Raw genomic sequence first — 15,415 nt, forward strand, 5'->3', positions numbered from 1 at the left:
TATTTAGTGAGGTCTTATGTAGCTGGTCATGAAAGCAGTAGGTAAGTAAGAATGACCTTGAACTTCTGATCTTCCTGCCTCTACCTCCCAAATTCTCAGCTCACACTGTCATTTCAAAGCCCACATACAGAAGCACATTAACAATCCTACAAGGACGTTAAAGGGATAAATATGCTTTACAATTTTACAGACTGTAGATATAAAATTATGTTCCAGAAAAATGATGCAATTGCTAAATTATTTTAGTCTATATGGAAATGTAATCAGACAACAGTGAGAATAAAATACTATTCAATAATTTATAACAACCATTCGAAGTCTTTATTTAGAAGAGACACACCAAGCTTTAAATTGGTTTACTGATAAGAATGTTTTAATAATAAGTTAAGTCATTCAATTGCCCACTCCTATATTTCTGAGGCAACTTAAAATGATGGAATGTTTGGGAATCTGCAGTTCTGAAAAACAGATGACTTTTTAATTGATTTTATTGAGTTATACATTTTTCTCTGCTCCCCTCCCTTCCTCTCCCCTCCCCTTCAACCCTCTCCTATGGTCCCCATGCTCCCAATTTACTCAGGAGATCTTGCCTTTTTCTACTTCCCATGTAGATCAGATCCATGTATGTCTCTCTTAGGGTCCTCATTGCTCTCTAGGTTCTCTGGGATTGGAAATTATGGACTGGTTTTCTTGCTTTATGTCTAAAAGCCACTTATGAGTGGGCGTTATGGGGCTGGGGAGGTGATCAGTAAACTGCTTATATTGTTATTTATTTAACTTCAATATTTATGTCTCTAGACATATTAAACAATCCCAAAATTAGATTGAACATCAAAACTGCACAACAGACCCATGTAGAACTGTTTTTAAGGGACTTGTTTGTACTGAAGAAAGCACCTAGAAAACTGTCACGTCCAGTCCGGGGACCTTTCATTTCAGGGCCCCTGGATCTACCACCTTCCATATTCAGTGACAGCTGTCTGCAGTCGGTGACAGCCACACCTGCGCTTCTCAACAAACGACTGATCGTCAGTAGTGACAGAGATGGACCCCAGGGGCTCATGCAGACTGGACATGACCACTAAGCCCTCCCTCCCCTCAATTCATCAGCAGTTTCTGTTTGGCCATCACCAACCTAAATCACATAGTTCTCTCTCACGTGAGTACTGCAAGCCAATTGATAGTACCCTGGAGCTGTAATCTCTCTCACTTTTTTCCTTCTCTAGACAGAGGCCCACTTCCACCCAGTGTTTTCAACTTCACTAAACTCCCTGATGATACCATAGCAGCCTGCAGCCTTACCAGTTTTACCTTTTGTTAAATTTTAATTGGCCTTATCCATCTTCGAGTCAGGCAGCAAGAATAAATAGACAAACAACAACAAAACCCTGGAAAAATCCACTGCATTAAGGCAAACATACAAGCAGTTAAGCTTTCCTGGCGCTACCTGCTCCTTTAGTGCCTGTGAGCATATGTAGAGACACCTATTTTATAAGTTTTACAACATAAGCAAGGAATATTAAACAAAATCATCCCCATCTTAGTGCAGTATTAGTGCAGCACAGAATACTCTAAAATGCCTTCTGTAAAACTGAGAAATAAACATTTCCAGAATATCAACAAGTTGATTATATTCTCCTCATTTCTCTGACTAGGGGACCATCTCAATAAAATTTCATAAATAAGAACTAATTTATGATTGAGAATTTTTCTATACTAGTCTAGTTATAAACAATCACTCCATTTCTCAGCCTCATAACCCACGAAACATGGGGAATCAGAAGCACACATTTAAGCCATACATTCTTGTCTCCATACCACAGATTTTACAAGACTAGAAATGTAGACATGTCCTCAGGCCTTAGAAAGTTTGATGGTTTCAAATGAATGCCGGAGTGCTGAAGGTAACAGATGACAGCTGAGAAAAAGACCAGAGAACTAGACAACCTTAAAGCCATTGATAGGTAGGGTTAGGAAGAGCCCTGCAAATGTATCCTGTAATCGACAATGCTGATTTAGTATTGCTGTTAAAACTGCCTAATTCTGTTAGTTAGGAATTGTCCATGTCCTGGTTGCAGCCCTTTTCCTCAGCCCATCTCCACTGAGAACATGTAATCACCTCACTTCACAGAGGACATTATCCCGGAAAACGCAGTGAGTCAAAGAACCTAGCAGAACCCAACTTTAATGGCACACACTAAACTAGCTCTTCGCCACAGATGACAGTGGGCTCAGGAACGATAGGTTTCAAAACCCACCATGCCAGTTACAAGATAGATAAGTCAGTATAAGTTATTTAAACTTTTTAGGCCTCCAATTTCTTCTCTATGGAAGGAGAAGATTAAAGGTCCTTCAAGGAGATTGAGAAATCTCAATGGATTATTAACAGGGTAAAGCACTTGAATACAGAAGGTAGTCAATACTAGCCATGATCAGATTGAAATACAAGATAAAGTCCGAGACAGCTAAACTCAGAAGTGGCCTGTGAGGCATGCAGCAGGCGGTAAATATTGCTCCCTGAGAATGCTGGGGGTACAGGTTAGCTACATGTAGTGTTCCAGCAGCTTGCTTGTCTGGCTCAATTCAGAGTCTGCCAAGACAGCTTGCCTCTTTCCTTCTTTCCCCTGTATGGGAAAATCTGACCTTGTCAGCTTTGGTTGCATGTTATGTCATTCTAGACAAAAAGAAAAGGTAGGAGGTAGAAAAATGTATGAAGGCAAAATAAACTTGATTTGTGGAGAGAAGATCAGATGAAAAAAAGAAGGGAGAAAATTTTAAGGAAGACACTTGGGATGGGTCTGAGAAAAAATGCAAACAAGAACTCAGCTTTGAGGGCGGATGTGGGAGTAACAGATTTTGAGAGCTGCTAAATTACAACCTACTTGCTGTTCCGTGCTGGGCCCGGACTGATTTTCAAGGGCTCTGGATGCCTTTCAATTGCAGGACAACATTTCTTTAAGTACAGCTTCAAACCGAGACTAGGGTAGAAAAAGCTGGAAGTCACACAGATATGCAGGGTTCCAAAGGTGACTGTGTGAACAATACACCTAATTGTGATAACAGCAGTCGGTCACTCTCAGAAAGGACATTTGAGAAGATTGCTGAGAGCCACATTCTGAAAAAAAGTCTGTATTTAGGGCACTGTTGGATGGAAAGTCAGACGGTGAACGGTAAATGGTGCCTTACCCTTGACTATCACAGCATATGCCTAAAAGTTTCCCCATCAACAGTATTTGATAATGAAAAGCAAATACAGAAAATGCAGAAATGGACACAAAGTTCGGTTTCGTTTTTTCGTAATATAACACAGATGCTAATGCCAAAGTGGTTTCAGGGGCTCATGTCAACTTTTCTTCAATGCTATTTAAGGATGAAGGGGCACACCTCTGCTGAGAACATGATCCTGAAGAAATAGCTGAGAAACATTTTATCTTTGAAGAATGCCGTCTCTCTTCTGTTTCCCTCTCCCTGTAGTTTGATTTCCTGCCACCAGGTAGCATGTTAAAGAGATTAGATCAATCTGTAAGAAAACTGGGAACTGAGTACAATGAATTGTCTTGTTGTGAGCTAGACATATTGTGAGCATACATCCAACTGCTCTATGAAACTGGAGAACGAGGAACCTGATGCTCACTCCACTCACTGTGTTCCAATGCGCATACATCACACGCAAGCCCTGCCAATCAACAGTCTGCTCTTAATGAAACAAGCCATGCAAGCAGCTGATTTATGGATTCCCAAACAATATAAAGCCCCAGACATTTCAGTTATGATTAAGTTACCCTAAAACCCACTCTTCAGAAATAAATAGCATCTGTCCAGAGACAATTCTCAGTGTTCTAATGAAGGACTGCTAAGTAAAACCAACAAATGTGAGGGTCTGTTTGAATCATCATTATGTGTTTGTATAGCTTAACTATAGATTTTAACAAACCACAAGAACATTCAAATAAGCAATAACTTAATATGCATACAATATCTGTTGTAAAGACAGTGTATTGAAGCTCATATTTCTGCCCTGTTGTAACCCAAAGATGATAGCCTAAGATTTCCAAAATTAAGAGTTAGATGTTTCTGAAACATATATGTGAATGAGGCAAAACTTTAAGGAGCATTCATATCGAATTTTATTTTATGCTGTGTGTGTGTCTATCTTGGATGTGCACATATTCGTGTGTGTGCACATGGAGAGGTCAGAGTGGAGGTCTGGTGTCAGGTGTCTTCATGGATAGCTCTCCACAGTTTTAAATTTTTGAGACAGTTTCTTATGCTAAAGCTCACCGACTGGCTAGACTGACTGGCCAGTAAGGCTCTGGAATCACCCAGCTCTGCCTCCCCAGCACTCAGAGGACAGGTATATACCACCAGAGTTTCTTTACAAGGATACTAAGGATCCAAACTCAGGTTCTCAGCTTATATAGCAAGCATGTTACTAACCAAGTCAACTTCTCATTCTAATGTTAATAGTACAAATAAAACATATGAAGTTAACTTGAGCATCAAACATCAATATCTTTCTATAGTAAATATAACCATAGAAATGCATGGTGGTGTTATTTACTGGTGTTAAAAGCTTAACTTCTTAAAAAGATAAGGATACATCAAGGGAACTTGTCATCATGCTTGACTTGAGAAACATTACCGAGACGCCGCACCTGGGTCACCACTGTGCAAGAGCATCCCCAGCAGCAAGCGGACTCACCACCCGCGGAGAGGGGACGCAGAAACTGCCTTCCACAAACTGCTGGAAGCCCTTTCAAAGGCTTGAGTCAGAAACATAAGCAATTTCATAACCAAACAGCATTAGCAAACCCTGTTGTGATAGATAAATACCCATGAATCACAGCGGTATCTCAGCGTGATAAGCCATGCAGCCACTAATTAGCTTCTGAGAAGTGCCTAAGCCACCTCCCAATAATACTGCTTCTGGAATGAGGATTGTGGTGGCCTGAGTTTATTTCTAAAACCATGACTTTATTGTCTCTAAAGATGGAACCTTAGTAAAAAGATGCGGGGTCCAAGAGAAGAGGAGCCTTTATAGCAGTTATGACTGGCTGGCTGTTACACCTTCATTCTTCTCCATAGCTGTGTCTACTGCTACCAGGTGGCTAGCATGACTTAGAATGCAGATTTAGCTTTTTTCCTAAGAAGACGCAAAAGATGTTCAGCAACTTCCAAATATGCTTGGACCTACATATAACACAAAATGCCTATAACAGAGTCGGTTGTGAGAAGACTACTCCTGGGGATATCTTACAAAATTAACTTTCTAGAGTGTCCAACAGCCCCTAACAAAACATTATATATGGATCATCAGCAACTCAGCTGAATACCATCTGTCTCACACACACTTGGCTCTTTTCAAAAATCCAATGTGTGTTGGGGCATGAGGGGGGGGCATGCATTCCTGTACACCTGGACAGTATGCATATGGCGTTAACTTGTGAGAATCAATCCTCTTTTCTACCATGTATGCCCCAGGAGATTGAACTCTTATGTATTAGGTAGAGGTTTGTGTTCAGCTGACAAAAACTAGCAAGCACAGATGAAAAGGTGCGTGAATACCTCAAGAATATGACAAGTTGACTGACCATGCCCCTCCCATGACCCAGATTATTAACCCCTAGAGCGGGACCCTTGGTTACAACCCTTTCTTGGGAACCACTTTTGCAGTACAGGAGCTCTGCTTCTTTCCCGTCTTTTAATCTGTCACCAGTAATAAAGATCCAGTTGTCCCCGAGACTAGTGTCCCTTCACGTTCACTAGAGAAAAGAATGAGAAGTTATTGGCCTGGGATGTCTCTGGTGGCCCTGGCTTTTCCAGCACCCTAGCTCCCCAAATTATGGCTCACTTTAACTGAGAAGGGCTCCACTAACTCACAGACCCCAAGTTTTCCCACACTGATGTAGAATGATGAAAAGGGAGCAGGTAAATGGATATGACAGGCATAGCTAAAGAATGTCACAGTCTATACTTCTATGTCAGCTGCTATCCTCCTCGCTAGGACCAAATACCCAACAAGGAATAAATTGTGCAGGGCTCGCTGTTTGCGTGGATACAGAATAGACAGCAGGGAGAGGGGGATGCTGGCACTCTGCTGGCTTTTCATCCTCCCTTTAATGCAGTCCTGGGTCCAGGCCTATGCGATGGAACTGCTCACATTCAGGATGGATCTTCCGTCCTCTACTGAACCTCTCAGCAAACACCCAGAGGTGCGTCTCAGGTCATTCCAAAGCCAGTCAAGCTGGCAATAAAGAAAACCACTGCAATTTCCATTCCCAAAGGGTAAATCAACTTAATGCAAGCTACTTACATTTTTGAAAGATTTTTTTTTTAAATTTCCCCTTCTTTGGCATATTGGAAATAATGAAATCTTTCGGGTATTTACTTTCTTTAGATAGTTACTAATTTTTAGCTTGATCTTGTATTTTATGAGAAATTAAAAATGTAATTTTCTTACATATCCGTTTTCACTAAAACGTGAAGGAAATACCGTTATAGTTTCCTATGGCCAACCTTTTATTGCTGCTAGAATTTATCTATTACGTCACAACTGACTTCTCACCAACAAGAACAGAGAATACCTTGGCACTTGTGCTTCCCTGATGCTGAGGAAAAAGTGCCACTCCTCTGAAGCTGCCCTGGGAAGCTCCTGACTTCACCCTTTTACATGCTATCTGCCTCTCCAAGTTCACTTGCATCGCTATCCTTTCACCAGGCTTTGAAAACTATCAAAAGGAGCCCTGTGCAAAGGGTGAAGACATTAACTGCTAAACCTTTTAGAAAAAGGAACAGCTGGCAGGCTCTGCAATACTTCCTGGTAGACCTTACTTCCGTGTATTAACTAACGTGGGAGTTCTGTCGTCAACTGCTGTGAGTTCCAATGCGCAGAAAAGTATCACGCCTAAACAGGACTACAAACCCTGGAAGGTCAAGTTCTATTGTCATGCTCTGGAGAAAAAAAAAGAAGAAGAAGAGAGAAGAAAAAAGGAAGAGGAGGAAATATGGGGGGAGAAGGAGGAAGAAAATGGAGGAGGAGGAAGAAGGAAAAAGAGGGGGAAGAGGAAGAGGAGAGGTAGAAACAGTGTGGTGGCGGCAGTAGGAGCAGTAGGAGTATGAGCCACATGATGAGGGCACGGGTGAGCACACAAGCCTTTCGTCCTGCTCCTCCCCTGCCTCCTCATCAACTCCTGAGAGGTCCAGAGCCACCTCAAGGTGCACCTACAAAGTAAGTAGCTCTGCCACCTTATCAAGATTGCTGGCTTTTTAAAATAAATGTCATTGCTTCCTGCCATCTGTGGAATCCAAAATGCGGGTTTCTTCAAAAGCTGAGACCCTGACCTATTCTGGCAGCACCGAGAAAAATAACTGTGAACCTAGATTTGTGAAGCCGAAAGGAGAAAAATAATCTGTTTCCAACACAGGGTCAAATGCCTAAAATAGAATTCTAAAAGTTCGTGTCAGAGAGATGATGATCTCAAATGGATTATCTTAGGGTTTCTGATGCTGTGAAGAGACACCATGACCATGGCAACTCCTATAACATTTAATTACGGTGGCTTACAGTTCAGCAGATCAGTCTATTGTTACCATGGTGGACCACGGCAGCGTGCAGGTTGGCATGGGGCTAGAGAAGGAGCTGAGAATTCTACATCTTGACCCATAGGACACCAGAAGTGAAGTGAACCACTGAGCATGGCGAGCACATATGAGCCCTCAAAGCCCAGTCCCACAGTGGCACACTTCCTCCAAGTAGGCCACACTTATTGCAACAAAGCCACACATCCTCATAGTGCCATCCCCTATGAGCTTATGGAGGCCAGTTAGAATTCAAACTGCCCCATGGATAATATAAGAATAGAGATGTAGGAAGGATTAAAGAGCACAGAAAATGTAGGAAAATTATAACAATCCATGAACTGTATTAATGAGGAATGATCCCCATAAGGGAAACTTCAACTCTAGACGTCTTCGTTCTATTACTTCCCTGACTTGCAACCTGCTAGGTAAAATTCAATATCCATCCATGATTTTTAAACACTTAAAATACTTAAAATTTGCAAGGGCTATTTCATTAAAAAAATGCAACAAATATCATATTTAGCCAATTAAAGTACGTTATGAGCCAATAGGAACATATCAAACATAAATGCTATTCTACTTCTCAATGTAAAAGTTCTAGCCAGTGCACTAATGCAAGAAAAAGGGTCCCCAGCACTTGGGAGGCAGAGGCAAACAGATCTCTGTGAGTTCGAGGCCAGCCTGGTCTACAGAGAGAGCGCCAGGACAGGCTCCAAAGCTACAGAGAAACCCTATCTCGAAAAACCAAAAATAAATAATTAAAAAAAATAGCTAAAAGAGAACATTTCTGCAATTTTGTAGGGAAAATCATTTATAGATGATATAATTGCAAATTTTGTAAAAATAATTTTATTTTTATTTATAAAGACATTTTATTTATAAAGAGTAGGGAAAGAAAAAAGGAAAGGGGATACAAGCCTGCTGAACAAAACATGGCAAAGGGATCGTGGGGCAGGTGCATTGGCTTTTTAAAGGTCGTTCAGTGCATGCGTAGGGGGTCTTACATAGCCATGTCATGCATACATATAGATTACATGGCCACGCTGACCATGCGCATAAAGTCCCTAGGGTCATTAGGCAATTTGCCTGAATGCTGATGGCTCAGGCACAGCTGTGGACCCAGAAATGCTAACACCTGGGGTGACTAAGCATTCCGCTGGAATGCTGATGACCCTGGGAATCCGGATTTGATGGCAATGACAACTCTTTCTTTTCTTTCTCCCTGCCCCCACCCCAAACATGTTTGTACATGTCTTACAGGTAGGCACCTAGTCGTCTCTCTCCCATGAGGCTACTTGATTTGATTGACTCTATTTGATCGTGAGATGATAAGATCTCCGGGCACAACCCAGTCTAGCCTCTAACTCTGAGTGATTCTCGGATCTCAGACTTCCAAGTACCAGGATCAACGTCTGTGATATTAAGCCCTGATTTCAATTCATTTAAAAGTTGTGTTTGTTTTTGAAATAGGCTCTGATGATGTGGACCAGGATGGCCTTGCTTTTCTCATGGCCTGGAACTCAGAGTCCTCCTCCCCAGTCCTGGGAACACAAGCATTATGCACACCATACCTAGCAATGATACTTTAATTAGAGTTTAGTAGCGCTGCTTCATTTTAAAAAGAAGAAAAGATAAAAGACTTGCACGGTAAAGTGTGCCTGTAATTATAGTACTCAGGAGGCTGAGGAAAAGGGATTGATTACTTGAGGTCAAAGTTCAGACAGCCCGGAAATATAAGAGCCATTAAGAAGAGAAAAAGAAAAGAAAAAGAAAAGGCTAAAGCACAGTTTTATTATATTATTACATGTCTAAATACTAGCAGCAACTTTAAAATAGAATTTTAAAATATACTATGCTATTAATGAAAGAGTTGCTTAGAAACATTTCCTTTCCCTTGGACGCACTGGATAAAGGAAAGCTTGGCATCACTACCATGATTTCGTATCTGGCTGGAGGACCAGTAATAAATCACTGTCTCTAACATTTCCTAAAGGAGTCACCTTGAATTCCAGGGAGAATAAGCCTCAAGGAAAGAGCTCTCTTCAGACTAGGAGGTGACATCCGTTCAAGCCACGGATGACAGAAGTAAGGGCTTCTTTGGACGACCTCAGAACACGAACTGAAACAACAATGACCAAGAAGACCACACCTAGCCATGTATTTTTGTTCCTCTTCCCAGGGTGGCCACAGTAAAGAAATCTCAAGACAAAGGGTTGAGCCCAGTAGGAAGGGTCTGTAGGAGAAGAGGCTTGAATACTAACATCAATCATTTTAAAAGTTAGACTATTAAAAGATACCTAAGTATTTATAGTATAGTATGTTCATGAATTCAGTACTATAAAGATGTTAAGACCCAGAAGCATCTTAAATGTGAAATGTTTGTTTCTATCAAAGGTAGCTTGCCACCAAGAGCCCAGTAGTGCTTAAATCTTCCTCATCTTGTAAATATTTGTGCATAGTATTTTAAATATTTGTAAAGCTTGTATGTTGTGTGATATTTTGTTTGTGTTCTGACAAATAAAGCTTGCCTGGAGATCAGAGGGTGGAGCTGGTCACTAGTTAACCATAGAGGTCTGGAGGTCTGTATAGACAGGAGAAAGAAAGTGATAAGGCTGGGTGGAGGGCGGACGTGAAAAAGAGGGTGGAGACAGGATCCCTCTGCCCTTTCAGTATGAAGATTTGGAGAGGTAAGGCATCTGTGGTGGCTGCTGCTGTGTTTCACTGATCTTTCAGCTTTTTCCCCAATATTTGACTCCTAGTATTTATTGATCAAGACTAATTAAGGTCAAGTTTTGCTTTGGGGAAATATTTTAATCTGCCCTCTCTGGTCTACTAAGGCTCTGCTTCACTCCCAGAACTTGACAGCTTGGAATGATCAACCAACCCTTCCCATTCCCTTCCTATCCTTTGTGCCTGTTCTTTTAAAATTAGCCAATCTCAAAAGACTGTGAGATGAGACCCCAGCCAAGGAGGAAATCACAGTCACCACCTGGCCTGTATCAGAATTAAAAGCTAAGATTTCCTGTCCCTGTGTGTGTGTGTACTTGCAAGCCCAAGTTAGGTCATGTTGTACTGTTTTTGCCATAAGCAATTGTCTCAATGAGTTAGTTACTTTAGGGTTGTGAGTTTCTTTGTGTGACACCAAGAATATTCTTTGCCAACAGATGGGGACTGGGAAAAACAGATCATTTGACAAATAGAAGTATCCATAAGAAGGGCTTATTAAGGGGGAGGGGACTAGTTGATGGCTCACCAGGTCACTGAGCCTGACCTGAGTTCTGTCCTCTAAGTTTGTGCTGTATAAGAAGACAACTGTGATTGACAATTCTAGTGAAGAACAGGACTTCACCTTCGCAAGGCTGACTGACAGATTAGGAACTTCAATAACTGCAGAGAAGGTAGAATGCTGAAGGAACAGTCTAATTTTTATATACATGTAAATATAAATAATATGTTATCTATATTACTTATATACCATATATGTAACATAATAGTTTATGCACATATATTTAATATATAGTATATAAATAGCATACATAAATTAGAATATATAATATATAAGTATAAATAACATTTATATATAATATATAAAAATATAAACAATATAAAATCAAGCCTGGACTTTCCTTAGCCCCTTAATTAAGATCTATTTCTTGCCTTCCTCTGTGCTTGACCTAGCAATTGTCTGACTAAAAGGAAAATCCTTTTAAAAATGTGTTTACTAAATAAATGGACTACTAGAGTCTACCAGCCAAAAGGCTAAGTGTTGTCATACAGTATCTGAGACCTTGGTGATGATCTCCCCACTTTCCTGTAATTCACTTAACCAGTATTTTCAACAATGTATTTGAAAAGTGCCTAATTTGCAACATTTCTGATCTATTGCTATAAAACTTCATCAAACAATCACCACATCGGAATACAAAATTAGGGGTAACCTAAATTTGGGTTCCCACATCATGGTCATTACAAATAAACTACCTTCTATCCCCACCAAGGTGAGAGTTGTATTTTTCAACTTACAAAACCAACTCTCTTTCTCTTCTGCATGTGCATGTGTGTGCACACACACACACACATATACACAAAGGTTTTTGAAAAATTACTTAAGTCTAAATATATTTGTTTAATATTTATATGTTTATATTATATAAAACTTAGTTTGAGAGGTTACTCTTTGTAATGAACAAAACCTGAACATCATCCATTTAGTAGTAGTGCTCTAACCAGATACTGAACTTACTATAGTACAGAGTTAGGAAAAACAATGAAATCCTGTATACCACTTTTTTGTAATTTCAAAAGTAAAAATCAAAAGATTTACAAAATCAAAAGATTTACAGGTCATGTACATGAAGACATAAGAGAAAAATACTGATTGTTGCTGATGAGGCAAAATGGGGTAAATTCATTTGATTTATTGTACTGGGTTTTGAGAGTAAAAAATACTTATAATTAAAAAATTTAAAGTAAAATTTATAAAACATCTTAGGAGTATTTGCTAAACGGAAAATAATAGCTAAGCTAAATATTGATGTATAGTACAATTTTTAATTTTATATTGAGCATATATGTGTTAAGAAATCAAAAAAGTAAACTGTTATGATTTTAGCCAACCAGCATGGCTGGCACTTCCGGGTTTCAGGGCCATGCGTGTGCAGACAAGCCCTCAGGCAAAAATACCTAACCACCCAGGGACCTTAAAAGGCCCTGCATGACCCACATGCGGCATGGTTCCATCACTTGTGCGCGCATGCATCAGCTCTGTCATCTGTGTATGGCGTAGCTATGCCATCCCCCTGTGCGCATGCGCTAGGCACCCTTTTAAAGCTGAATGCGCCATCTTCAGCCCTCTCTCTCTGCACACCAACTTCACCAGGCCTGTACATGTCTCCTCTCTCCTCTCATAAACTCCTAAGCGGGTTTGTTGCATGTTTCGTGTTTCCTTCTCACTCGCACCAGGTAATTTCAGAAACCTTAAAAGAATTCATATAAACACTGAAATTCATCTTGAATTGAAACAATATTTCTTAAAATCTATAAGAGCAAAACTCACACTAATTCTGCATTAAATTTACAGAGCATTTTTCTATGTTCATAACTATTGAATAATTATACAATTATGACAGTTTGATACACGGATACATATCATGAGTCCACCAGGGCAATTCCATCTCCTCTAACTCTATAAGACTGAGACAAGTAAGTGGTTCTGGTTGAAGTCACTGGGAACTCCTTGCTCCTGATGTGCTGGAGAACTGCCTGTCCCTCCTTACTCTGAGCCCCTTTCCTTGCTAGCTCCTGGTGACCATTAAGCACCTACACTTGCCTCTAAGGAAATCTCTACTATAGCCACTATGCACATGAGAACATGTGACATTGTCCTTCTGTGACTGTAATACGATTTAACACAATAGCTTGCAGGTCCATTCATGTTGCCATCATCTATGTTTAATATTCTGCTATGCATATACATGATATTTTCTTTATTCATCTACATGACAATACACCAGTTAATTTAAATGCCTGACTATTGTGAATAGTGAGGAAATAGATCAGGGGAGGCATCCCTTTCATACACTAATTCCTCTTTCTGTGGTGGATGTATTGTGATGGCTAATCTTGGTTATTGTGGTGCTTTGAATAAGAACTCCCCCCACCCCATTCCAGAATCATATATTTGAATGCATGGTCATTAGGAGTGACTCTATCTGAAAGGGTTTAGGGGTTGTGTCCTTGTTGGAGTAGGTGAGGTCTTGTTGAAAGAAGTCAGTTACTGGAGGTGAATTTTGGTTTTCCAACCACTATGCCAAACCCAGTGGCTCTCTCTCTCTCTCTCCCTGCTGCTTGTAGATTCAGCACCATGTGCAATTGCATGTCACCACGATATCCCTCCATGACAACTATCGATCAGGCCTCTGAAAGCACTAATTAAGTAGTTCCTTTTACAAGAACTGCTGTGGTCATGTTGTCTCTTCATAGCAATGGAATGCTGACGAAGACAGAAGGACCAGGAGCAAGATATTGCTGTGACAGTGTGGACCGTGCTGCTTGTTGGTGGAATGTGGACTTTGGAATCTTGTATTGGAAAAGCAGCTGAACATATTAAGCCATCCTAGTAGGAACAGGGAAGATGTGCTGATGGAGATTTGCACTGTGAGGGCCTGGCCAAGCAGTTTCAGAGGGGAAGAATATGAGTAAGTGGCCTAGAGACCATTCCTGCAATACTTTGGTGAAAAAAAAAATGGCTGCTTTCTGCTTTTGTCCAAGAAAGTCTGCCTGAGGCTAAATGGAAGAGTATTGGATTCATGGCAAAGCAGCTTAGTACTGACCCTGCCCTATGTCTATTAGTGGTGATTATTATGCAGATCTACGATGAAAAGGAGCAAGCTGAGGAAGTAAAAATACAAATGTACAGTTTGAGGACAGAGGAGCACCAGGAGGAGTAATGGAGCTGAATCCAGTGCTCAAGGAGTTGAAAGTTAAAGAAAAGCCTGGTCCTAAAAGGAATAAAGGGAGTGGTAACCTCGGGGCAAGACATCACCCAACTAAGCTTCCAACTTGAGAAGGCAATTAAAGGAAGGCTTAAGCAGTAAGGAAATCACTAGCAGGAGAAAGCTGAAATGCACGTACTTACCACAGAACACACAAAGGCCTGTGGACAGAAGCGACCTAGAGAATGAATGACTGAGGTCTATGGCAGGCCCTGTCTCCCACCCCAGGAAACTATTCCAAAAAAGAGGGAAGAGAGCATCATGAGGAAATACTGGACCAACACAAGACCAAAAACCAGCAGGGCACACTCCAAACTCTGTATCTTCATGTCTGATGTCAATGCACTCTTCAGAACTCCAGGTTCTGAGTCTCTCCAACGGCAGCTTTGTTAACCGCAACACACTCCACTCTCTTGGGCTGGTCCCACATGCTGTTAGCAGCTCTCCTTGGCAGGTACCCCACAACTCTGTCATCTCTAACATCTTGGGGTCCCTGCTTCACAAAATGGTCTCTTTTGGCCTTCATGAAGGAGCACCCATGACACACACCAGGCCTCAGGTAGCTCAGCATCATCATCTCAGGTTGGGCTTCATCTTGTCATCCACAGCTGTGTAGATGAGCCATACGCCACACTCATTCACAGTGAAATCAATGGCTGAGTGGCCATGTCAATTCCAGGATGCTGTGTCCTCACAGACTATATCAGGCAGCAGTGCCATGTGGACCATGAAGCAATGCTGTGGGTCATTTGATGTTGTTCCTGGTTAAGGCACAATTGCGTTCGAAGGCACCCTGATACACCACATGGCCTGTGCCTATCATGTTGTAGGATAGCTTGTGTGTGTTAATCCATTGACTTTCTTATAAATTTTCCAGGTTATGAAATTCCACTGGGCTGTTTCCATAGTAACAGTTGGTAATGTAGATCCTGTCATCTTGAGCTGTGAGGTCCTTCATTCAGGCACCCTTATGACACCAATAACTATGGTCCACAGTTGTCACAGCTGTCCTCTCTGCCTTGGCTGGGGGCTTCTGGATGCAAAGGTAGCTCACTGGTTTGGGGAACAGTGACAGGAGTTCAGAGTGGTGACGGTGGTGATGATGGAGATGCCATGGAGCACGGTGACCCCTTCTCACGTCTGAAATCTGACGTTGTCATGTTTGCCAGTTAGGTTCAGTAAGCTTGGCCTCCATATTTTGTGGAGGCAGAAAGTGCCCCTGAGGATATTGTTAATCATGGCCTTGGATGCTTTCTGGCCTCCTGCCAGCTCAGTGTGGAACCTCAGATCACTGCTTGCTGCTAGGTCAGCTGTTGAGGACCAGCCCCAACATAAAATTC

The 15,415-nt window shown here is 41.2% G+C and overlaps 1 protein-coding gene and 1 pseudogene across 3 annotated transcripts in view; both read right to left on the reverse strand.

The window, feature by feature from the left end:
* Slc2a13 (solute carrier family 2 member 13) overlaps positions 1-15,415 on the reverse strand; it is a 297,525-nt gene that overhangs the window by 237,312 nt on the left and 44,798 nt on the right. The gene's annotated exons all lie outside the window — the stretch shown is intronic.
* LOC142845150 (olfactomedin-like protein 2A pseudogene) lies at positions 14,425-15,154 on the reverse strand (annotated as a pseudogene).

This window comes from Microtus pennsylvanicus, chromosome 2, assembly GCF_037038515.1.
Source record: "Microtus pennsylvanicus isolate mMicPen1 chromosome 2, mMicPen1.hap1, whole genome shotgun sequence".
Lineage (NCBI taxonomy): Eukaryota > Metazoa > Chordata > Mammalia > Rodentia > Cricetidae > Microtus > Microtus pennsylvanicus.